Raw genomic sequence first — 12,165 nt, 5'->3', positions numbered from 1 at the left:
CACGCTAACCCTCACCCTAAACCTTACCCTCAGCATAAACCTAACTCTAACCCTCACCCTCACCCAACCTAACCTGAAACCTAACCCTCACCCTAACCCTCACCCTAAATCTAACGCTATCCCTCACCGTCACCTTCACATTAAACCTCATCCTAACCATTTCCCTCACCATAAGCCTAACCATAACATAATCCTCACCATAACCCTAACCCTCACCCTCACCCTCACCTTCACCCTAACCCTACCTTAAATATCACCCTAAACCTAATCCTCAACCTAAACCTAACTCTAACCCTCAAACTCATACTAACCCTCAACTTAACCCTCACCCTAACCCTAACGCTAAACCTAACCTTCACTCTCACCCTAACGCTTATCCTCACACTAACCCTAACCCTAACCCTCACATTAACCCTAAACCTCACCTTACACCTCACCCTACCCCTCACCCTAACCCTAACCCTAACACTTACCCTAAACCTAAACCGAACCCGAACCCTCAACTTCACAGTGACCCTCACCGTGACCCTAACCCTCACCTACACCCTCACCCTCACCCTCATCCTAACCCTCACCCTAACCATCACCCTCACCCTAAACATCACCCTAACCCTAACCTTAACCCTAATCCTCACCCTAACCCTAATCCTCAAGTTAAATTTCACCCCAAACCCTAATACTCACCCTAACCTTAACCCAAAGCCTTTCCTAACCAAATCCCTCACCCTCACCCTAACCCTCAAACTAACCCTCTCCCTCACCATCAGCCTAACCCTCACCCTAACCCTTACCCTCACGCTAACCCTCACTCTAACCCTAACCCTAACCCTAACACTAAACCTCACACAAACCGTCACCATAACACTAAGCCTAAACCTAACCCTCAATCTCACCCTAACCCTTACCCTTACCCGAACCCTAATCCTAATCCTCAGCCTAACTCTCATCCTAACCCTAACCGTAAACCTAACCCTCACCCTGTCACCCTCAACCTCAACCTCACCCTCGGCCTAACACTAACCCGAAACCTAATAGAAGACCTAACCCTAACCCTCACCCTCACCCTAACTCTAAAACTAACCCTAACCAAAACCCTCACCCTAAGCTTAAACCTATCCCTTACCCTCACCCTAAAACTAACCCTAATCCTAATCCTAACGCTCACCCTCACCCTAAACCTCACCCTCACCCTAACCCTAAACCTAAACCTCAGCCTAACCCTCATCCTAACCCTAACCCTAACCCTCAACCTAACCTTAACCCAAACCCTAAACTTAACCTTCACCAAAAAGCTAATCCTCACCCTCACCCTCAACCTCACCATCACCCTCACCCTCAGCCTAACCCTAACCATAACACTATCCTTCACCCTAAACCTAACCCTCACCCTCAACATCACTCTTACCCTAACCCTCACCCTCACCCTGACCCTAACCATAACCCTAAACCTCATCCTAATCCTAACTCTGACCCTCACCCTCACCCTAAGCCTAACCCTACACCTAAGCCTAATCCTAAACCTAACCCTCACGTTCACCCTCACACTAAACCTAAACCTCACCCTAAACCTAACCCTAACCCTAGACCTCAACCTAACCCTAACCCTCACCACACCCTAGCCCTCACCCTCACCCTAACCCTCACCCTCACCCTAAACATCATCCTAATCCTCAACCTCACCCTAACCCTAACCCTAATCCTCACCCTAACCCTAATCCTCACCTTAAACCTCAGCCTCATCCCAATCCTCAAGCTAACCCTAAACCTAAGCCTTTCCTAACCGAAACCCATACCCTCAACCTAACCCTCACACTAAACCTCTCCCTCACCCTAGCCCTCACGCTAAAACTAACCCTAACTCTAACCCTCACCCTCAACCTCACCCCCACCCTCAGCCTAACCCTAACCCTAACCCTAATCCTAACTCTAAACCTAACCTTCACCCTCACCCTTACTGTAACCCTAACCCTTACCCTCATCCTTACGGTTACCCTATCCCTAACACTCACACTAACCCTAATCCTAAACCTAAACCTAACCATAATGCTAACACTAGCCCTCACCCTCACCCCAACCCTAATCCTAACCCTAAACCTCAGCCTAGGGCTAACCCTAAATCTAATGCTAACCCTAAACCTCAAAATCACCCTAACCATCACGCTAAACCTTACCCACACCCTCAACCTCACCCTAACGCTAACCCTAACCCTAAACCTCACCCTAACCCTCACACTAACCCTAAACCTACCCTTCAGCCTAACACTCACCCTAAACCTAACCCTAACCGTAAACTTCACCCTATCCCTAAACCTAACCCTACATGTCAGCCTAAACCTCACACTCACCCTCAACCTCACCCTCAACCTCAACCTCACCCTAACCCTAATCCAACACCTAAACCTCAGCCTAACCCTAACCCTAACCTTAATGCTAACCCTAAACCTCAACCTCACCCAAAACCTAACCCTGAACCTCACCCTAACCCTCACCCTACCCCTAAACCTCAGCCTAACCCAAACCCTAACCTTAATGCTAACCCTAAACCTCAACCTCACCCTAACACTCACCCTCACCCTGACCCTAAATATTACCCTAACCCTCACCCTAAACCTAACCATCACCCTCACCCTCACCTTCACCATCACCCTCACCCTAACCCTCAGCCTCAACCTAACAATAAACATAACCCTAACCCTCAACCTAAACCTAAAACTTACCCTCAACCTCACCCTCACCAAAAGCCTAACCCTACACCTAAGCCTCATCCTAAACCAAACCCTCACCCTCACACTCACCCTAAACCTAAAGCTCAACATAACCCTAACCCTAAACGTAGCCCTCACCCTAACCCTTACCCCCACCCTCACCCTAACACTAACCCTCACCCTAACCCTAACCCTCACCCTAATCCTCACCCTAACCCTCACCCTCAACCTAACGCTAACACTAAGGATAACCAAAACCCTCACACTCAACCTAATCCTAAACCGAACCCTAAATCTCACTGTAATCCTAACCCTAAGACTTATGCTATACCTAAACCTCACCATCACCCTAACACTCACTCTAATCCTTAGGCTCACCCTAACCCTCACCCTAACCGTAACCCCAACACTAACACTAAACCTCACCCTAACCCTCACCCTACCCTTAAACCTAAGCCTTAACCTCAACCTCACCCTAACCCTCACCATAACCCTAACCCTAATCCTAACCCTAACCCTCATGCTCACCCTCACCCTAATTCTAACCCAAACCCTAACCCTCACTCTCAATCTCACCTAACTCTAACCCTAACCCTAAACCTAATTCTAAGGCTCACCCTCACCCTCACCGTAAATCTAACCCTAACCCTTACCCAGACCCTCACCCTCACACTAACCCTAATCCTCACCCTATCCCTAACCCTAACACTAAACCTCACCCTAATCCTCACCCTCAACCTAACCCTAATGCTAACCCGAACCCAAACCGTCACAATAACTTTCACCCTAACCCTTAACCTCCCCCTTACCCTAAACCTCACCCTCAAAATACCTCTCACTATAACAATTAACCTCACCCTAACCCTAACCCTAACATTAACCCTAAATCTCACCCTAACCCTCACCCTAAACCTAACCCTCAAACTCACCCTAAACCTCTTCCTAACCCTTGCCCTCACCCGAACCGTAACCCTAAATCTAACCCTCACATTAAACATAACTATAACCCTCAGCCTAACCCTCATCCTAACCCTAACACTAACCCTAATCCTAACCCTAACCCTCACCCTCACCCTCACATTAACCGTAAATCTAAACTTAACCCTCACCCTCGCTCTCACACTAATCCTAACCCTAACACTAACTATAACAATAACACTAACCCTAACCCTAAACCTCACCCTCACCCTCACCCTAACCATAACCCTAACCCTAACCGTCATCCTCAACGTCACCCTGAACCTCACGCTGACCCTAAACCTCATCCTCAACCTAACCCTCACACTACCCCTAACCCTCACCCTAACCCTAACCCTAACCCTCAGCCTCACCCTCAGCCTAACCCTTACAATAACACTAATCCTAACCCTAACCCTTATCCTCACCCTAAACCTAACCTTAACCATAACCCTCATTGTCACACTCACACTCACACTCAACCTAACCCTCATGCTCAACCTCACCCTCACCCTAACCCTCACCGTCACCCTAAAAATCACCCTAACCCTAACCCTCACCCTAACCCTAACCCTTAACCTAACCCTAAGCCTAAACCTAACCCTCACCTAAAACTATCCCTAAGCCTCACCCTCACCCTAATGCTAACCTTAACCCTAAGTCTAAACCTAACCCTTACCCTAACCCTAACCCTAACCCTTAAACTAACCCTAACCCTAACCCTCACCCTAACCCTAATGCTAACCCTAACCCTCAACCTCACTCTAATCCTCACCCTAACCCTTATCCTCACACTAACCTTAACCCCTAGACTCACCCTCACCCTAACCGTAACCCTAAACCTAACCCTCAACCTAATCTTAACTCTTAACCTAACCATAAACCTAAATCTAATCCTCACCCTAACCCTAAAACTCACCCTCACCCTCACCCTAACCCTAACCCTAAACCTAATCCTCACGCTCACCCTAACCCTAACCCTAAATCTAATACTCACCCTAACGCTATCCCTCACCCTAAACCTCATATTTACCCTAACCCTAACACTTACCCTAAACCTAACCCTAACCCTAAACTTAACCCTAACCCTAACCCTAACCCTCACCCTAACATTTATCCTCATACTAAACCTAACTCTAACCGTAACCCTAACCCTCACACAAACCCTAACCCTCTCCCTAACCCTAAACCTACCCCTCACCATAACACTCACCCTAACCCTAACCCTCACCCTAAACCATAACCTAAATCTCACCCTCACACTAACCCTCACCTTAACACTAACCCTCACCCTAAACCAAACCCTAACCCACACCCTAAACCTTACCCTCACCCTCACCCTCACCCTCACCCTCAACCTAAACCTCACACTAACCCTAACCCTAACCCTCACCGTAACTCTAAACATAACCCTAAGCCCCACCCTAACCCTCAACCTTACCCTAACGCTAACCCTCACCCTCTCCCTAATTCTTAACCTCACCCTAACCCTAACACTTACCCTTACCCTAACCCTCACCCTAATCCTAACATTCAGCCTAAACCTAACCCTGTCCCTTACCCTAAACCTCATCCTAACCCTAATCCTAACTCTAACCCTCACCCTAAAACTAATCCTAACCCCATCCCTAACCCTCAAAAACACCCTAACACTCATACTCACACTATCCCTAACCCTAAACATAATCCTAACCTTCACCCTCACCCTCACCCTCACTGTAACTCTATCCCCCACCCTATTCCTAATCCTCACCATCACCCTAACCCTAACCCTCACCCTCACCCTAACCCTAACCCTAACCCTCAACCCTCACCAAAAACCTCACCCTAATACTAACCCTAACCCTCATCCTCATCCTAGCGCACAACCTAAAACTAACTCTAACCCTAACCCTAACCCTAAACCTCACCTTCACCCTCACCCTCACCCTCACCCTCAACCTCAGCCTAATCCTAACCCTAACCCTAATCCTAAACCTAACCCTCACACTCACACTCACTCTAACCCTAAACCTAAACCTCACACTCACCCTAAGGCTAACCCCAACCCTCACACTCACCCACACCCTAACCATTAACCTCACCCTAACCCTAACCCTAACCCTAACCCTCACCCAAACCAAAAACTACCCCTCAGCCTAACCCTAACCCTCACCATCAACCCAGCACTGATGCTAACACAAATGCTCATTCTCAACCTAAGCCTCAGCCTAACCCTAACCCTGACCCTAACCCTTCCCTTACCCTCACGTTCACTCTCACCCTAACCCTAACCCTTACCCTCACCATAACCCTATCCCTCACCCTCAACCGAACCCTCATACTAACCCTTAGGCTCACACTAACCCTCACCCAACCCTAACCAGAACCCTAACACCCAACTTAAACGTCACCCTAACCCTAACTCTAACCCTAACCCTCAGTCTCAACCTAACACTCACCATAACACTTATCCTCACACTAACCCTAACCCTAACTGTAACTCTCACACTAAGCCTAACCCTCATCCTAACCCTAAGCTTAACCCTCACCCTAACCCTAACTCTAACCCTAACTCTCACCCTCACCCTAATCCTCACCCTAAACCTAACCCTAATCCTTCCCTAACCGAAAACCTCACCCTCACCCTACCCTCAGCCTAACACTTACCCTAATCCTAATCCTAACAATAATACTTATTCTCACCCTAAACTTAACCCTAACCCTAACCCTCACCATCACCCTCCCACTCACCCAACTCTCACGCTCAACTTCACCCTCACCCTAACCCTCAACATCATCCTAAACAACACCCTAACCCTAACCCTAACGCTAACCTAACCTTATCCTAACCTTAAACTTAACCCTAACCTTTACCCTAACCCTAACCCTAAGCCTTACCCTGACCCTAACCCTAACCATGACCCTAACCGTAAGCCTAACACTAACCCTTACCCTAACCCTAACCCTTACCCTAACCCTAACACTAACCCTAACCCTCACCCTAAAACTTATGCTAACCCTAACCCTCACCCTCACCCTAATCCTCACCTAAACTTTATCCTCACACTAACCCTAACCCTAACCCTCAGCATCACCCTCACCCTAAACCTAAACCTAAAACTAACCCTCACCCTAAACCTAACCCTGACCCTAACCCTAACCCTAACCCTCACCCTCACCCTCACCCTAATCCTAACCCTAACCCTAACCCTCAGCATCACCCTCACCCTAAACCTAAACCTAAAACTAACCCTCACCCTAAACCTAACCCTTACCCTAACCCTAACCCTAACCCTCACCCTCACCCTCACCCTAATCCTAACCCTAAACCTAACCCTCACCCTAACACTAAGCCTTAACCGACCCCTAACCCTACCCCTCAACCTAACCCTCACCCTCATCCTAATCCTAACCCTAACCCTCACTCTAAACATAACCCTAACCCTAACCCTCACCCTAATCCTAAACCTAACCCTCACCCTAACCCTAACCCTAACACTTACCCTAAACGTAAACCTAATCCTAAACCTAACCCTAACCCTAACCCTCACCCTCACCTTCATCCTCATCCTAAACCTAACCCTAACCCTAACTCTCAACCTAACCCTAACCCGAATCCTAACCCTAACCCTCACCGTCACCATCAACCTCACCCTAACCCTCAACCTCAAACTCACCTTCACCCTAACCCTCAAACTAACCCTAATCTTCACCCTAACCCTAACACTCTGCCTAACCCTAACCCTACCCCTCATCCTAACACTCACCCTAAACCTAACCCTCACCCTAACCCCAATCCTAAACCTCACCCTCACCCTATCCCTCACCGTCACCCTAACCCTCACCCTAAACCTAAACCTGACCCACACCCGAACCCTCAACCTCAACCGAACTCCCACACTCACCCGAACCCTCATGCTCTCCCTCACCCTCACCCTCATCCTAACCCTCACCCTCAACCTAACACTCAACCTAAACCTCATCCTCACCCTAAGCCTCACCCTCACTCTCACCCTAACCCTAACCATAATTCTAACCCTAATCCTAACCCTAACCCTCATGCTCACCCTCACCCTAATTCTAACCCAAACCCTAACCCTCATCCTCACTCTCACCTAACTCTAACCCTAACCCTAATCCTAATTCTAACCCTCACCATCACCCTCATCCTAAATCGAAGCCTAACCCTAACCCTAACACAGACCCTCACCCTCAAACTAACCCTAACCCACACTCTCACCCTAACCCTAACCCTAACACTCAACTCTCACCCTAAACCTCACCCTAAAACTAACGCTAACCCTAAACCTCACCCTCATCCTACTGCTCAACCTAACCCTAACTCTACCTCTAACCCTAACCCTAACCCTTTCCCCAACCCTAACCCTCACACTAAACCTAACTTTAACTCTCACCCTCACTCTATTCCTAACCCTATCCCTTACCTTAACCCTCACCTTAAATCTTAATCTAACCCTAACACTCACTCTCACGCTAATCCTCAACCTAAACCTTATCCTTACACTAATCCTAACCCTAACACTCACCTAACACTAACCATAACCCTCACACTAACCCTCACCCTAGCCCTCACCCTCACCCTAGACCTCACCCTAAACTTAACGCTAAACTTAACCCTCACCTTCCCGCTCACCCTCACCCTCAACCTCACCCTCAGCTTCACCCTAACCCTAAACCTAATCCTAACCCTAACCCTGACCCTCACCCTCACTCTAAACCTAAACCTAACCTGCACCCTAAACGTAACCGTAACCCTAATGCCAACCCTAACCCTCAACCTCAACCTAACCCAAACCCTAACACTCAATCTGATCCTAACCCTAATGCTAATCCTAACCCTCACCCTCACCCTAACCCTGACCCTAACCATTACCCTAACACTCACCCTCACCCTAACCCTAAATGTAACCATCACCCTAACCCTAACCTTAACCCTACCCCTCAGCCTACCCCTCACCGTCACCCTAACGCTCACCCTCACCCTAACACTAATGCTAACCCTAACCCTCAACCTCACCCTAACCGTCGCCCTAACCCTTACCCTCACCATAACCCTATCCCTCAACCTCAACCTAACCCTCACCCTAACCCTTTCACTCACCCTAACCCTCACCGAAACCTAACCCTAACCCTAACCCTCACCCTAATCCTAAGCCTAGCCCTAACCCTCAGTCTCACACTAACCCTCACCCTAAACCTTATCCTCACTCTAACCCTAACCTTATGCCTAAACGTAACCCTCACCCTAAGTCTAAATCTCATCCTAACACTAATCCTACCGCTCACCCTAACACTCACCCTAAACCTAACCCGAACCCGAACCCAAAGACTAACCCGAAGCCTAATCCTCCCCTGAACCTTAACCATCCCGGTCACCCTAAGCCTCACCCTTAGCCTAACCCTTACCTACACCCTAACAATTCCCCTTCCCTGAACACTAACTCTCACCCTAAACCTCACACTCACCTTAAACATCACCCTAACCCTTACCCTCACCCTATCCCTCACCCTCACCCACATCCTAACCCTCAACCTCACCCGAAACCTCTCTCTCTCTCTAACTTCGACCTTCACATTAAACATCAGCCTAACCCTCACTCTCACCCTAACCCACACTCTAACACTTACCATCACCCTAACCCTAACCCTAACCCTAACCCTCACACTAAACCTAACCCTCACCCTAATTCTAACCCTAAATCTACCCAGCATCCTAACCCTCAACCTAACCCTAGCCGTGAGTGCTAGGGTGAGCCTCACTCATACTTTCAACCTGAGCCTAACCCTAAACCTAACCCTAATTCTAAACCTAACCCTCACACTCACACTCACCCTAACACTTAAACTCACCCTAAACCTAACCCTAACCCTAACCCTCACCCTAACCCTAAATCTAACCCTCACCTTAACCCTAACCCTTCACCTAAATCTCACCCTAATCCTAAACCTAACCCTACACCTAAACCTCATCCTCACCATCAACCTCACCCTAACCCTAAACCTAACCTTAACTATCACCCTAACCCTAACCTGAATCCTAACACTAACACTCACCGTCACCATCACCCTCACCCTAAGCCTCAACCTCAAACTCAACTTCACCCTAACCCTCAAACTAACCCTAACCCTCACCCTAACCCTAACCCTCTCCCTAACCTTAACCCTAACCCTCACCCTAACACTCACCCTAAATCTAACCCTCACCCTAAGCATAATCCTAACCCTCAACCTCATCCTAACTCTCAACGTCACCCTAAACCTCACCTCAAACCTAAACCTAACCCTCACCCTAACCCTAACTCTCAACCTAAACCTCACTTTCACCCTAATCCTGACCCTAACCCTAACCCTAAACCTTACCTAAACGAAACACTCACACTCACACTCACACTCACCCTAACCCTAACACTCACCCTCACCCTCACCCTCACCCTAACACTTAACCTCACCCTAAACCTAACCCTAACCCTAACCCTCTCCCTCACCCTAATCCTCACCCTAACCCTAACCCTTACTCTTACATAACCGAAACCCTCACACTCACACTCACCCTAACCCTCACCCTCAACCTCACCCTTAACCTAACCCTAACCCTCACCCTCACCCTAACCCTTACCCTAACCCTAATCCTAACTCTAAATCTAACCTTCACCCTAACTCTAACCCTTACACTAACCCTAACATTAACCCTAAACCTCACCCTAACCCTAACCCTAAACCTCACCCTCACCCTAACACTTACCCTAACCCTAACCCTCACCATAACCCTAAACCTTACTCTATACCTCACCCTCAGCCTCAAACTAACCCTAACCCTTACCCTATACCTAACCCTCAGCCTCAACCTAACCCTAACCGTAACCCTCACCGTTACCCTAACTCTCACCCTAACCCTGAGCCTCACCCTAACCCTCACCCTCACCCTAATCCTCACCCTAACCCTAAACATAACCCTTACCTAACCAAAAACCTCAACCTCACCCGCACACTCACCCTAAAACGCACCCGCACCGTAGCCCTCACCGTAAACCTAAACTTCACACTAACTCTAAGCCTAAGCCTCACTCTCACCCTCACCCTAACCCTCACCATAACCCTAACCCTAATCTTAAACCTAAACTTCATGCTCACCCTTACGCTAATTCTATCCCAAACCCTAACCCTCACCCTCAATCTCACCTAACTCTAACCCTAACCCTAATCTTAATTCTAATGCTCACACTCACCCTCACCCTAAATCTAACCCTAACCCTTACCCAGACCCTCACCCTCACACTAAACCTAATCCTCACGCTATCCCTAACCTTAACCCTAACCCTCACCCAAACCCTCACCCTCAAACTAACCCTAATGCTAACCCGAACCCAAACCCTCACAATAACCCTCAGCCTAACCCTTACCCTCACCCTAACCCTAACACTCACCCGCAAAATAACTCTCAATGTAATCCTTACCCTCACCCTTACCCTAACCGAAACATTAACCATAAACCAAACCCTAACCCTCACCCTAAACCTAACCCTCACCCTCACCTCACCCTAAATATAACCGTAACCCTAACCCTCACCCTCAACGTCACTCTCAACCTCACCCTGACCCTCAACCTCACCCTAACCATAACCCTCACACTACCCCTAACCCTCACCCTAAACCTAACCCTAACCCTCACCCTAACCTTCATCCTCAGCCTAACACTTACACTAACCCTAAGCTAACCCTAACTCTTACCCTCACCCTAAACCTAACCCTAACGGTAACCCTCACCGTCACCCTCACACTCACACTCACCCTCAACCTAACCCTCACGCTCAAACTCACCCTCACCCTAACCCTCACCGTCACCCTAAAAATCACCCTAACCCTAACCCTCACCCTAACCCTAACCCTTACCCTAAACGTAAGCCTAACCCTAACCCTCACCCTAACCCTAACGCTAACCCTAATGCTAACCCTATACCTCAACCTAACTCTAACCCTCAACATAACCGTTACCCTCATTATCAACCTCAACCTGAACCTAACCCTAATCCTAACCCTCACCCTAACCCTAACCCTCACCGTAACGCTAAACCTAACCCTAGCCCTCAGACTTACCCTCACCCTAAACCTAACACTAACCCTAATCCTCACTGTATCCCTAAGCATAACCATAACACTCACCCTAACCCTCACCCTCCCAGTAACCCTAATGCCAACATTAATCTTCAACCTCACCCTAAACCTCGCCCTAACCCTTACCCTCACTCTAAACCTCATCCTCACCCTAACCCTAACCCTAACCCTAATACTAACACTAGACCTCACCCTCACTCTAACCCTAAACCTAAGCCTAACCCTAAGGCTAACCCTAAACCTCAACCTCTCCATAGCCCTCACCTTAACCCTAACCCTCACCCTCAACCTCACCCTAACCCTAACCCTAACATTAACCCACTCCCTAACCCTCACCCTAACACTAACCCTAACGCTACCCCTCAGCCTAACCCTCACTGTAAACCTA

The sequence above is a fragment of the Dipodomys merriami genome, unplaced genomic scaffold, assembly GCF_024711535.1.
Source record: "Dipodomys merriami isolate MVZ:Mamm:240054 unplaced genomic scaffold, mDipMer1.0.p SCAF_95, whole genome shotgun sequence".
NCBI classification, from domain to species: domain Eukaryota; kingdom Metazoa; phylum Chordata; class Mammalia; order Rodentia; family Heteromyidae; genus Dipodomys; species Dipodomys merriami.
This window is presented reverse-complemented; position numbering follows the sequence as displayed.